Here is a 13,448-nt window from a genome sequence, read left to right on the forward strand (position 1 = left end):
AACAATTGTTTTAATGATAGTTTGTCCTTGTACAGCTTATATTGTCTGTGTAACAAAAGCCTTTAATCTAGAGTCGATAAACTTGCTATATCATCAGTCAGTGCCTATTATTGGCAGAATTCTACCTCTATAAAAGGAACCTAACTTAGATAACTTAAAGGGGTTGACCGGTGAAAACAAGTTATCATCACCTATCCACAGGATAGGTGATAACTTGCTGATCAGAGGGGGTTCAACTGCTCAGACCTGCACCGATTGATCGGATGGGGAACTTTTATCCCTGATAAAGTGGAGTGGTAGTATGTATGTGCAACCTGTGCTCCGTTCATTACCTATGGGGCTGTTGAGTGGTGTGCTCAGCTTTTTTCTGCAGCCCCATAGAGAAGGAATGAAGGGTTGGTCGGGTATCCAACCTGCTGGGGACAAAAGTGCTCCATTGGGGATAGAAATTCCCATGCTGCTGATCGGTGCGTGTCCAAGCGGTTTGACCTAGACCGATCAATAAGTTATTACCTATCTCATGTAGTGATGAGCGCGCATACTCGCAAGTACTCGGTACTCGCCCGAGTATCTCAGTACTCGAGATGCTCGGAGCTCGCTGAGTACTTTCGAGATGCTCGGGTGGATGCTCAGGTCCCCTCCCTGCATGTTTGGCGCTCTTTAGAGCGCCAATCAACATGCAGGGATTGCCTGCCACTCACTGTAATGCCATAGCCATGGAGGTTGTGGCATTACAGTGATTGGCTGGCCGCACATCGTCATCAGGTCTATATCAGACCGGGCGCCGCCATGCTCGTCACAGTCACTCCGCAATCAGACAGTGTAGGGAGAGATGCTGCTGAGCTAGGGAGAGATTTGGTTGTGTATTAGGTAGTGTAGGGAGAAAACAAGTACATTACACATATCCATCTCAACAAACAGTCCTTCTGAGGACTAATCCATCTGCAGAGATATCAGGCAGGCAGGGTGTATAGGCAGGCAGGCAGTGTATATAGCAGACTGCAGTGCATATAGCACAAGAGGCTCCATTCCAGTTCTGCCTTCTGCTGCTGATAGATATTTCTAGACAAAGGCGCAGGTCTCATGGGCCAGGAATAATTTTTTTCGGATCTTAATCTTCATTATTTGCTTAAAAAGCAATCCAGAGAACACAGTTTTTCTGCGCCATTTGCTTGTTGGCACTGCAGAATACAGCCAGGTCCTTTTCCGTATTACAGTGCTAAAAATCCAGCTACTTAAAACTGTGGTTTCTCCATCACACGGATCACATATAATTGCGCTGAAAATACTGCCATTTTTGGCCTCCATTCAAATTTTTTTTCAGTGTGTCAGCAAAGTTTTTGGCACTGGTTTGCTGTTCAAAATAGTTACTTACAGGCCAGGTATTTAAAACTGTGGTTTCTCCATCAAACGGATTACATATAACTTCTCTACAAATTCAGTCATTTGTAGTGAGCGTGGAAGATACTGTCCTCCATTTAAATTAGCAAGGCCCGTGGCAAGGGACGGGGAACTGGACGTGATGGTGATGGTGCATGCAGAGGCCGAGGACAAGGCCGGGGGCAAGCTGAAATTGTGCCACAACAAACACCCACATCTTCTCGCCCGACCTTCCTGTCCCAATTCCTAGGGGACCGCAGCACACTACTATTGAACCCAGAGCAGTGTCAAAAGGTTGTTGGTTGGATAGCGGATAATGCTTCCAGTCACTTAGCCACCACCACCACCCTGTCTTCCACACAGTCAAGTCTCAGTAGCCATGAGTCTGGACCGCATATTCCTCACCCTGATCCTCCTTCCTCCCACCATGCCTAATGCCCGGAGACAACTGATCCCACACTTGGACACTCTGAAGAGCTGTTCACTTTTCTATTCATAGATTCAGGCCTCTGGCCCGGTCCACTTGAAGCGGGGCAAGAGGAGATCACATGTAGCGATGCCCAAATAGTTGAGCAGCCACGGTCACACGAAAGCGACGGTGGGAAAGTGTCATGTCACTAGAGGTGGACGATGATGAAACACAATTGCCAGAAAGTCAGGAGGAGGACCAGGGTGCAGAAGTGGAAGACGAGGTAGTGGATGATATAGTAACTGAGCCAACCTGCAGGAGGACATGCAGAGCGAGGACAGCAGCACAAAGGGGGAAGGAGGCAGAGCACCCCAACAGGCAGGAAGAAGCAGTGTTGTGGCCGCAGATAGAGGGCAGGCAACCATTCCCCGTAAAACCAACATGAAGGAAGTTGCCAGTACAACTGTTAGGTCTTCCCGAGTCTGGTTGTTTTTTAAACACTCTGCCAATAACCCCAAAAAGGCCATTTGCACCACCTGCCAGGCCAGCATACACAGGAATGGCAAAACTAGCAGCCTGACCACCAACAGCATGATCAGGCACATGGCAGCAAAGCACCCGACTTTGTGGGCCGAACCCCAGGGTCCAGGAACTTGCTTCTTTCGCTGTTGTACATGCAAGCCAATCCCCTGTCCATGGTGCATGTGAAGATGCCTCCTGCCCTGCACCTGTCATTGCACACTCTCAAGTAGCAGCAACAGGAAGCACGTCCACGTCCTTGTCCCAGCACAGCGTTCAGTTGTCCATACCCCAGTCCTTGGAACGCAAGCGCAAATACGCAGCCAACACCTCACAGGCCACACTACTAAATTCTCACATTTCAAGACTGTTTGCGCTCAAAATGTTGCCTTTTAGGCTCGTGGAGACGGAAGCATTCCACAACCTGATGGCAGCGGCCGTCCCTCGGTAATCGGTCCCCAGCCGCCACTATTTCTCCCGGTGTGCCGTCCCCGCATTACACAAGCACGTGTCCCAAAACATTAGCCGTGCCCTCAACAACGCAGTTACCGGGAAAGTCCACCTAACCACGGACACGTGGACAAGTGCTTGTGGGCAGGGACGGTACATCTCGCTGACGGCACACTGGGTTAACATAGTGAAAGCCGGGACCCAGTCTGACCTTGGGACGGAACACGTCCTCCCGACGCCAAGGATTGCAGGCTCTAGGTCAATCATGGTTGCCCCCACAGTCTACAGCTCCTGCACCTCATCCTCCTCAGCCTCCTCCTCCTCTTCAGTTCCATCTCCGAAATGACCACATCAGTCACAAGCTGGAAGCACTGCAGCACTGCCTCGGCCAAGCGGCAACAGGCTGTGCTGAAGATAATATGCTTAGGTGACAAACCGGACAATGCTGAAGAGTTGTGGACAGCTCTGAAAGAGCAGGCAGATCTGTGGCTCACTCCACTGAACCTATAGCCAGGCATGGTCATGTGTGACAATGGCCGGAACCTGGTGGCGGCTCTGAGGCGAGGCGAGCTCACACACGTACCATGCCTGGCCCATGTACTTAACTTCGTGGTTTAGCGGTTTATCAAATCCTACCCGGAGCTGCCAGATCTGTTTGTTAAAGTACACCGTATGTGTGCCCATTTTAGAAAGTCACCTACAACTTCCGCCGCCCTTGCCCTGTTTCAGCAGCGTTTGCTCACGGCTCACAGACTGGTGTCTGATGTCCCCACGCATTGGAACTCTACACTGCAGATGTTGGGAAGGATTGTGAGCAGAAGAGGGCAGTTGTTGAGTACCAGCGTCAACAAGGCCATTGGTATTCAGTTCAGACTCCACACATAAGACCTCAGGAGTGGACATGAATGTCAGACATATGTACCATCCTCCAAAACTTTGAGGAATCCACCAAGATGGTGAGTGGCGATGACGCCATAATTAGCGTCACCATCCCGCTTCTCTGTCTTCTGAAATGCTCTCTGCTCACAATCAAAGAGGATGCATTTCAGGCGGAGCACGATGAGATGGAGCAAGGAACCATATAGGGTGATTACACACAGCCCAGCCTCATCTCATCCCAATGTGGATTGGGTGACAATGAGGAAAAGGAGGAGGAAAGCAAGAGCTAGTTTCATGCACTATAAACGGTACTACCTGCACAGCTGTCATACCGTCTGTTCAGCGTGGATGGCCAGAGGACAGAGAGGAGGAGGAGAGCATGGTCAGTCATCCTGTTGGTGAGGACACTGAAGTCTTGCCTGTTAGCAGTCTGGCACGCATGGCTGAGTTTATGTTACGCTGCCTTTCCCATGACCCTCGCGTTCCCAAAATTTAGGGTGACAGTCATTACTGGTTGGTGACACTTCTAGACCCACGCTACAAGGAGAACTTTATATCTCTTATTCCTGAGGCGGACAGGTCTACAAAAATGGGGCTGTACCGGATGGCCCTTGTTGCGGAACTATTAAAAAAATTCCCATCTGAAAACGCTGGAGGTAGAGGTCACAGTTCGTTGGACAACCAAGGAGTACAGGCGAGAGAGACACAACTTCAATCCAGCAGAGGCAGGGGAACACTGTCTAAGTTCTGGGAGAATTTTCTCCACCCCTCCCATCGCACAAGCCCTGAGGCGCGGGGTACTCTCACAAGGAGTGCAAAGTTTGGGAAGATGCTGAGGGAGTACCTTGCAGAACGTACCAACGTCCTCCGTGATTCCTTTGTGCCTTATAATTATTGGGGATCCAAGCTGGATACGTGGAATGAACTTGCTCTCTATGCCTTGGAGGTCCTGGCCTGCCCTGCCACCAGCGTTTTATCAGAGCGGGTTTTTAGTGCCGCTGGTGTCAACTGAAAATGCTGATAAGCTGACTCTTATAAAAATGAACAAGGGCTGGATTGGGCCAGACTTCTCAACACCACCGAATGATAGCAGCCTAACAAACTCAAATCCGGTGTCTTTTTTGGGAGGTGTATTTGACTCCCCCCTGGGCCGTGGGGTACCCGGAACCGGGCTTCTGTACGAAGCAGGGGGTAGTAGTGGCAACCCGATCCCGTGGCTCAGGGTGGTCAGACCAAATTGTGGCAGTCTATCAATCAGTGCTTTAAATGTCCGACTACGCCACCCGTGGATTGCGGTCAGAGATAACCGCCGCTGCGAGGCAGACCGCTGAGGCTGATGTTGGTGTGCAGCACAGGGGTAGGATAACTCCCCACGGGAAGAGTGTAGCCTCAGGGCCGTGTAAGTGGATGCTGGGGGTGATGGTGCAGGCGCAGCCGAAATCACACAGAGTCCAATGAGGCAGTCCAGGGTCTTTTACTCACAGTTGTTATCCAAGTCACTTCTGTCAGCAAGGACTGCCCGAGCCATGCTGCGTCCACCAGGTGAGGAGCTCGGTCAACCCCCAGGCAATTCAGGAGTATGGCACAGGACCCCCTTCTGTCCTTTCTCTGGCCTCTCGTGACCCTCCAGTGTCCTGACTTCTGTCCAGCTACCGCGGACCGTGTCGGGTAAGCGTTGGCCTTCACTTCCCACTATCCCATATGGTGCCTTCCTAGCAGGTTTAGCGGGGGGTCGCACCAATAAATGGTCACAACCTCCTGTTCTTGGCTGAGGGTAGATTCGCCTCCACCAAATTAGGGATCCGGTACCTTTCCACAGCCTGACCCTTCCACCCGGTATAATGGGGTATGCAACGGTTGCTGACCGTTCTGCACTCTTAGGGTCCCTTCTGCCTTCTTGTTTCTGGAGCCCTTCCACTCCTCTGTCTCTTCTTCCTTCCTTCTCCTCTCTGGCCCCAGCCTTCTCTCTAGACCTGCCTCGTGGAGCTGAGCTCAGGCTGAGCCTCGGCTCCCTGTCAGCTCTCTCTCCCTCCTGCTTTGACTGACTTCACTCCTCTGAACTGCCCTACTAAGATGAGCTCCTTCCTGTGCTCCAGAAACCGTCCCCTTCTGCTCCTACACCACTGGGTTCTCTTCCCCCCTCCTCACTCCAGCCAGGGACATGGTCAGTTGTGCCTGCATCTGGGAGCACCGTCGAGCTGTCCCCCGGAAATGGGGTGTGAGTGTGTGTGTGTGCATGCAGCTAACTGAGCCCTGGTCCACACTCCATCCTTACCTGGGAGTGGAATATCACACCTCTGGTTGAGGTGCAATACCCCTGTAGCAACCGAACCGTCGGGGCGCTACCTATTCCCATGCACCTCTTCACACCCACACATGGGTATACGCTTCCTGATTTTGGCTATTTTCTCTTGTCCTCCTCCTTCTCCTCATCCTCCACCACCATATCACCAGGGTGACTGTGGTCCGTGATGCAACACCCACATAATTTTTTTAAAGGGTGTTTATGATGCCCGTAAAAAAAATTTTTTATACAGTTTGTTTATGTATACCCCTATGGGTAAATGTTTGTCAGCCCATGCACTTAGTGCATGGGCATTACAAGTATAGGAGACCCGCTCCTTTCTAATGGGAACATTTTTTATGAGGCCCTCCTCCACGTCTCTTCCAAGGGGCATTGGAGTGCCTCCCAATTTTTGGCAGCCTTGCATTCACTGCATAGGCAAACACAATGGGAGACCCACTTCCTAATAATGGGAACATTTTTTTTCAGGATGCTCTCCTCTACATCTCTTCCTAGGGGCATTAGAGTGCCTCCAAATTTTTGGCAGCCCTTGCATTCACTGAATAAGCCAACACCATGGGAGACCCACTTCCTAATAATGGGAACATTTTTTCATGAGGCCCTCTACGTCTCTTCCAAGGGGCATTGGAGTGCCTCCCAATTTTTGGCAGCCCTTGCATTCAAAGCATAGGCCAACACTACGGGAGACCCACTTCCTAATAATGGTAACATTTTTTCATGAGGCCCTCTAAGTCTCTTCCAAGGGGCATTGGAGTGCCTCCCAATTTTTGGCAACCCTTGCATTCACTGCATAGGCAAACACAATAGGAGACACACTTCCTAATAATGGGAATATTGTTTTCAGGAGGCCCTCTGACCTCCATGTCTCTTCCAAGGGGCATTGGAGTTCCTCCAAATTTTTGGCAACCCTTGCATTCACTGCATAGGCAAACACAATGGGACACCTACTTCCTAATAATGGGAACATTGTTTTCAGGAGGCCCTCATCTAAGTTTATTCAAAGGGGTATTAGGGTGCGTCCAAAGTTTCAAAGTGGTATTGGGGTGCATCCAAATTTTGGGCAGCCCTGCCACTCACTGCATACGCAATAACAGTATAGGAGACCCACTCTTTAGTAATGGGAACAATAAAACATAGCCGGTTGATGGCTCTCTAAGAATAGTGAGGGCTGACTGCTGGCCCTTTAAGAATAGTAAAGGCCACCTGATGGCCCTATAAAAATTGGCTTTATAACTTTTAAAGTCCCTCTTTCATAAATTAAACACGATGTGTCTGATGATATCTCACACACCACATGGCCAGATAAGGTTGTAAAATGTTAAAATGACATTTCCTGGTGAATGCATTTGTCACGGTTGAAACCAATGCAAAAGTGAAAAAACGCATTAAAAACGCTACGTGTGAACATAGCCCAAGGTGTGGAGGAGCATTTTTGTTTTTGGTTATTTATTTTGCTTTATATACAAGTCATTACCCTGGAAAGGATGTTCCTTAACATATTTCCCAGGAAAATCCATTTTGGTTTCGTTTTTGTATGTTTTATTGTGAGTCCGTAAAAGTGGTGTAATACCTCTGACAATGTTGTTGACAGCAGTGACCTGGGAGTCAGAAATGCTTCCAGGGGTCTTCCCCATGCTGTTTCCATGTCATTTAAGCACTGTTTCCATCAATTTGGGCAATTTTTAGGCCCTCTGCAGACCGCCGGGGGGAGCCATCTGAAAAATGCTCGAGTTTCCCATAAACTTACATTGGGCTCATTGCTCGGGTCGAGCACTCGAGTATTCCAATGTGCTAAACCTGAGCATTGAGCACCCGAGCATTTTAGTGCTCGCCCATCACCATTGATAACTTGTTTCTACCAGACAACCCCTTGTAAGGTTGCAGCCGGACAGGTCGTGGACGGGAGGTATATGTCCCCAAGTTGCCTAGCCTTGGTGATGTAGGACTTGGAAAAGCAGGCTCCAGCACACATAGTGCTGAGAGACGTTTAATGGACCCGGATTGTAGGGCCGGGTTTTACGAGCAGCTGGAAAAGCTGGGGGGATCAGCTGCTCACTTATCTCCAGTCCAGGTCTTGAAAGGCCTGATTTAAGACAGCTGCACCTGTCTCAGTCGGTCTGTGTGTTTTGCAAGGTGAGCAGGCCTTGCATGTGCTGCTCAGACCTGCTGAAGTGCAGGAAAAGTACTTCATTTAAACGGCCGAGGCCGTGCGGTATATGGACTTGTTATTTTGAGTTTGGTTCTTTTATATCTTTTTGTGCCGGAAAAGGCTGACGAAAACGCTTTGTGTGCCTACATCAACTGCAGCCAAGTGAGTACAAAACCCTACACCCTTTATATGGGTTATTTGAACATGGATTTTGTAACTCAAGGCCAACCGATTAAAATAATCTTCTGATATGGCACACACATAAGCAGATCACATTGGGTAAGTCTGTGTAGTTGGACCACCACATATTTCCAGAATGCTAGTATATACACTATACAGTATCCATATACCTATATTTGAATAAATCTAAAAGTGGGAGACAAATCACACAATAGGTTGATACCCTAAGGAGGGATAGTGCCAGGCACAACTCCTATGTAGGATTGAAGGAAAACAGCTGCTGCTGCCCCGTGGAGGGTGGATAAATCCTCCACGATGACAGAACAAAGAATCGGATCGTTTAGAAGAATGTGCCAATGTCTATGCAGCGAGTTAGAAATGGACTGATGTGCTGAATTAAAAGTTGTAATAAAATTACAATTAAAATCATCACCTGCATCAGCCTGTGGGGCCGTTGTGGGCTGGATGCACTGTTTTTGTGATAAATTCTTATTTTTCTGATAAGCTCTTATTGTTAGAAGCGTATAAGATGACATTTTCCTCATATAATTCTCCCGTCCCGAGTCACAACAACACACCAACCTAACCACTTTGTTCATTTTTTCACCCTTCCATCTTTCCACTCTTATCATTTCCATTTGTTAGAAGGACTTCCTCTCTAAATGAAAAATCTATTCCTTTCTCACCACTCCTTACAGCTCCATTCACTGCTCAAGTCCCCATCCCAGGCTAATATTTATCGCACTCGTTTCCTATACAAGCTCATCTCACTGCACCTTCACCTGAGTCCTGAAGATCTTCTCTTGAGTCTTTCTCACACTATCTCACTTGTAATTCTCCACCTATCCCTTGTTTCCCTATTTTCATCCCTTTTTCTCTTTTCTTACTTACTGCCATCTCCCCAGATTACTCTTTCGATAAATGTTCTTTTTCTGGCTCCTTTTCATCCTGAGTTCAAATCCTGTTTTTCCTGCACTCCAAACTCCAATCATTCCACTCCAACACCTGTTGTCCTTTTTCATCTATTTATATTATTTATGTATATTTATATGTATGTGCTTTTTTTTGTTTGTTTTTGGTGTCTTTAGCTCATTTCTCTAGTTGGTTCCTCTGTTTACTGTTCTCTTTCTGGTTCTTATTCACGGGCTCATCCTGGGTTCTGATCCCATTTCTCCTGCACTCATCTTTTTACTACTTTCTTCTCAACACTTTGACCTTTATTCATCTATATACTTTTTATCATTTATATGTATAGTTCCCTTTTCTGTATCATCTTTCCCTCATCTGCCTTGATGGCTCCTCCGTTAGATGTTCTCTTTCTTCTATTCACTGTCACATCCTGGGTAATTCTCCTACATTACAATCATTTCTCCTCAACACTGCCCTCTCTTTACATTATATCATCAATATCTATGGTCTCCCTTTTTTTTTCTTTAACTTAAATCAATTTGAATTTGCCGGTTGAACTTCCCTCCCTTTCCCAACTTCCCTATTGGTTTAAGTGTTCCTGTGGATGTTCCCTATGTAATTGGCATCTATTTGGGGCCTTTAGAAACCCATCTGTTGTCTTGTTTTGCACATTTGTTTTTTTCACCTGTCACATGACTCAGTGACGTCACCGCAGGTCCTTCACTCCACCGCGAGCAGTGCAAGAGACCAGACGCAGCAGAGAAAACACCGGGAGGACACCGGAAGGTAAGTATAATCTTTTTTTTTTTTTTTACCATTTTTATTCTTTTTTTTTTTAACTAACTTGGTCACACTATATAAATCCATGCCGGTTGCATGGATTTATATAGTGTGAACAAGTTGTCAAGCACTTTTCCAAGTGATGCTAAAATCGCTTGTAAAGCGCTTGATAACCCGCATGCAGAAATGCATGTGAAGAACGCTTGACAAACGCTTCTACCTGGCGGGAAAAACGCATGTAAAATCCGCATGCATTTTTCCTGCCAGGGAGAAGCGGAGAAAATATGCAGCATTTCTGCATCGTGGGCACTTAGCCTTATTCTTCTGTTGTTTTTTGCTTTTCTTTTCCTCTTCTTAGTTGTTTGGTTACTTATCTGTTCATATTTTGAAAAAAAGCCATTTACAATAGTTTTGTTTTTCTATGTACATTTAGTATTTATTGTACAAATGTTTTATGTAATTCTCTGAATATTCCAACCTGGGGTTGCCAGGCTATTTTTCTTTTGTTGACTATGATCCAAAACCCATATAGTTATAGTTACGTAGGTTGAATACAAAGACCTTTTTTATAAGCTAAACAAGCCCAACTTTTTCAGTCTCTCATCATATGAGGCCTCCATCCCTTGTAAATAATCTAGTTGCCGCCTTTGTACTGACTCTACCTTCTGAATATCCTTTTTAAAATGTGGAGCCCGAAACTGGATCCCATATTCTAGATGTGGCCTCACAAGTGATTTATAAAGGGGCAATAGTACATTGGGATCGCAGGATTTTATTTCTCTTTTTATACATCCTAAAATCTTGTTTCCTTTTGCGGCTGCTACTTGACATTGAGTACTGCTGCTCAGCTTACTTGTAACCAGAATACCTAAATCCTTCAGTTCTGTAATCCCGAGTATACTCCCATTTAATGTATATGCAGCAATAGGATTACTCCATCCTAGGTGCATTACTCTTCAATAAAAACTAGTTTAAAAAAAAAAAAAAAAACTACAACTTGTACCACAGAAAAAAAAACTCTTATGGCTACACCAGCTCTCTATGAAAAAAATAAAAAGTTAAGGATTGTGGAAGAAGGGAAGGAAAAAAACTAAATTCCAAAAACAGAAAAATTGCCCAATCGTGACAGGGTTAAAGAACCTGTGCCCTGCAATTTTGTATTTTATTTTACTAAATTATTTATAGCAGTCTATTATTAGTGCTCACTTTTTGTCTATATTATGAAAACCTACAACATTATTACCAGTGTTCTGTAGAAGCACTTTGTTTCCAGTGAACTGAAAGTAGAGAAATGAAAATAACCAAATGACCAAAATCTCTAATTTAAAATCCCTAGAAACCTAAAGGGGGAAGTTTAAATATTTAAATGCAAAAATAAAAACACAATTGACACCTTATACAATGAGACAATAAAGATAGACACATTTTACACTCTTCTCTACTATTAAATCTATGTAATGTACATGATATATTGCTTATTCCAAATCTTTTCCTTATACTATTTTTTTTTAGTAATTTCATGTCCATAATTTACAATTAAAGCTATGTCACTTACCCCATGTGCAGGACATTGCAGTAGCTTAGGTATCCATGGTTACGACCACTCATATAGTGACAGTTAGTTGGTTCTTAGTGGTCGTCGTAACCATGGAAATCTAAGATACTGCAATGCCCTGCACATGGGGTAAGCGGCATAGCTTATCAGAAGAACTATGCTACATTTCTAATTGGAGGTATTTGCTAATAGTGTTATAATTACACCTTCTACATATTAGGATAGGATCTTGGAGGTGGGAATACCTCCTTAAATAAAGATGAATCTCCAAATCCTCAACCTCACAGAGCCCTGTTTTCAATCCAGCGTGTGTTGTTCAGGGCTATTTTTACTGGGGTAAGCAATACTAAAACTGCATTTTTATGGTTGTATTACAATAGTAACATTTGGTTCCGCTGTGGTGCTACTAAATAGAATTTAGATCACACCAGGGGCAAAAACAGGGTTTTTAAAGGAACTGGGGTTCCAACAATGGGGGTACTCAATGGGGGTGTAAATATGAAAATAGCACCATGACTGCCACCAGTATACAGGCAATTAGTAACTAGGTTAACACCTAATATGTCTGGTAATTTTGGATTGTGAAGGGGTTAATTGTGGTCATCTGTGACAGAAAAGCGAAACCTAACTATCATGTTTAATTTAAATTTCAACATTCTTTGTAGGGCCTCAAAGATCTAGATTTCTAAAAAAAAAAAAAAAAAAGCTCAAAATCTCCCCTTTTAGCTTTCACACAGTCACAGAGTTTTAGGATAAAATTCTGGCTGCCTGCAGTCACCACTAGAGGGAGCTCACCAGATACAGTTTGTTAGAGCAACCATTCAACTCAGTGAAAAACATAGTGAGCTCCCCCTAGTGGCAAAACACAGAATTTATACTAGTCTTACCCAGAATTAATAACGGGTAATCCAGACCCTAGGATTAGCGTCTTCTTCCAGATGAGCAAGTGCAGCAAAGAGTTTTGTAATCACTCACATTCGGTTCAGCAAAATAAATACAATTTCTATTAATTTTCTATCAAGTCATATAATCTCACTGGTCAATATGATCTTTTCTGGGGTAAAACTTCTTTCATGCTTAAATATCTAATAAAGAAATGTAATATAATCCTGGACAATGAGATCACTCAGATTCACCCAATGCTCCTCAGATCCTACTTGCATTAGCCCAGTCATTTACAATAAGTGACATGAAGTAGGGACTGACATGATTTTAAAAGCCGAGCACTTAATTTATAAAGCCAATTACGACTGCAATAAAAGCATCATCTGCTGGAATAGTTTTGTATGCCGCCAGATCTTAGAAAGAGAATATTTAATAACCGGGTAAAGACAAAAGACAAGATTTAACCACAGAAAGGATAAAGAATAATCCACCAGTATGTGCAGGAAAAAAATTATTGCGGAACGTAAATCTCATAATAAAGAAAATATAATTAAGTAGTTACAGCGCTAAGAAAACTAAGTACACCCTCTTTGACTTTTATGGTTTTGCTCATTAGGACATAATTAAAAAAACACCTGATCCTTAGAAGGTCTTAAAATTAGATAAATTCAAAATCTAGGCCAAAATGCAGAAGGATTGTTTTATTATTTTTTTTATTACATCCTGATATGTAAAACCATAGGATTCAAAGAACACTAAATTGTTCTCATTACTGTATATATTTCCAGAAATATTGTTTATTACTGTATTTTTCAGACTATAAGACGGTGGAAAATAGGAAGAAAAAGATTTTTATAAGATGGGGGTCCGTTTTATAGTCCGAATTTAAGGTATCACACCTTGGGGGTGGCGGCGGTGGAGCAGGGTCACAGAAAGCATGGTCCTTTCCTCAGGAAGCCGGCAGCAGCAGAAGTGGAGCAATGCTGTGGGCCCTGGGTGGGAGGAGGAGGTATCCCAGCGGTGTGATGCTGCGGACCGGGTGTCGTCA

Source organism: Phyllobates terribilis, unplaced genomic scaffold (assembly GCF_046119375.1).
Source record: "Phyllobates terribilis strain yellow unplaced genomic scaffold, ASM4611937v1 Scaffold_3__8_contigs__length_932513732, whole genome shotgun sequence".
Lineage (NCBI taxonomy): Eukaryota > Metazoa > Chordata > Amphibia > Anura > Dendrobatidae > Phyllobates > Phyllobates terribilis.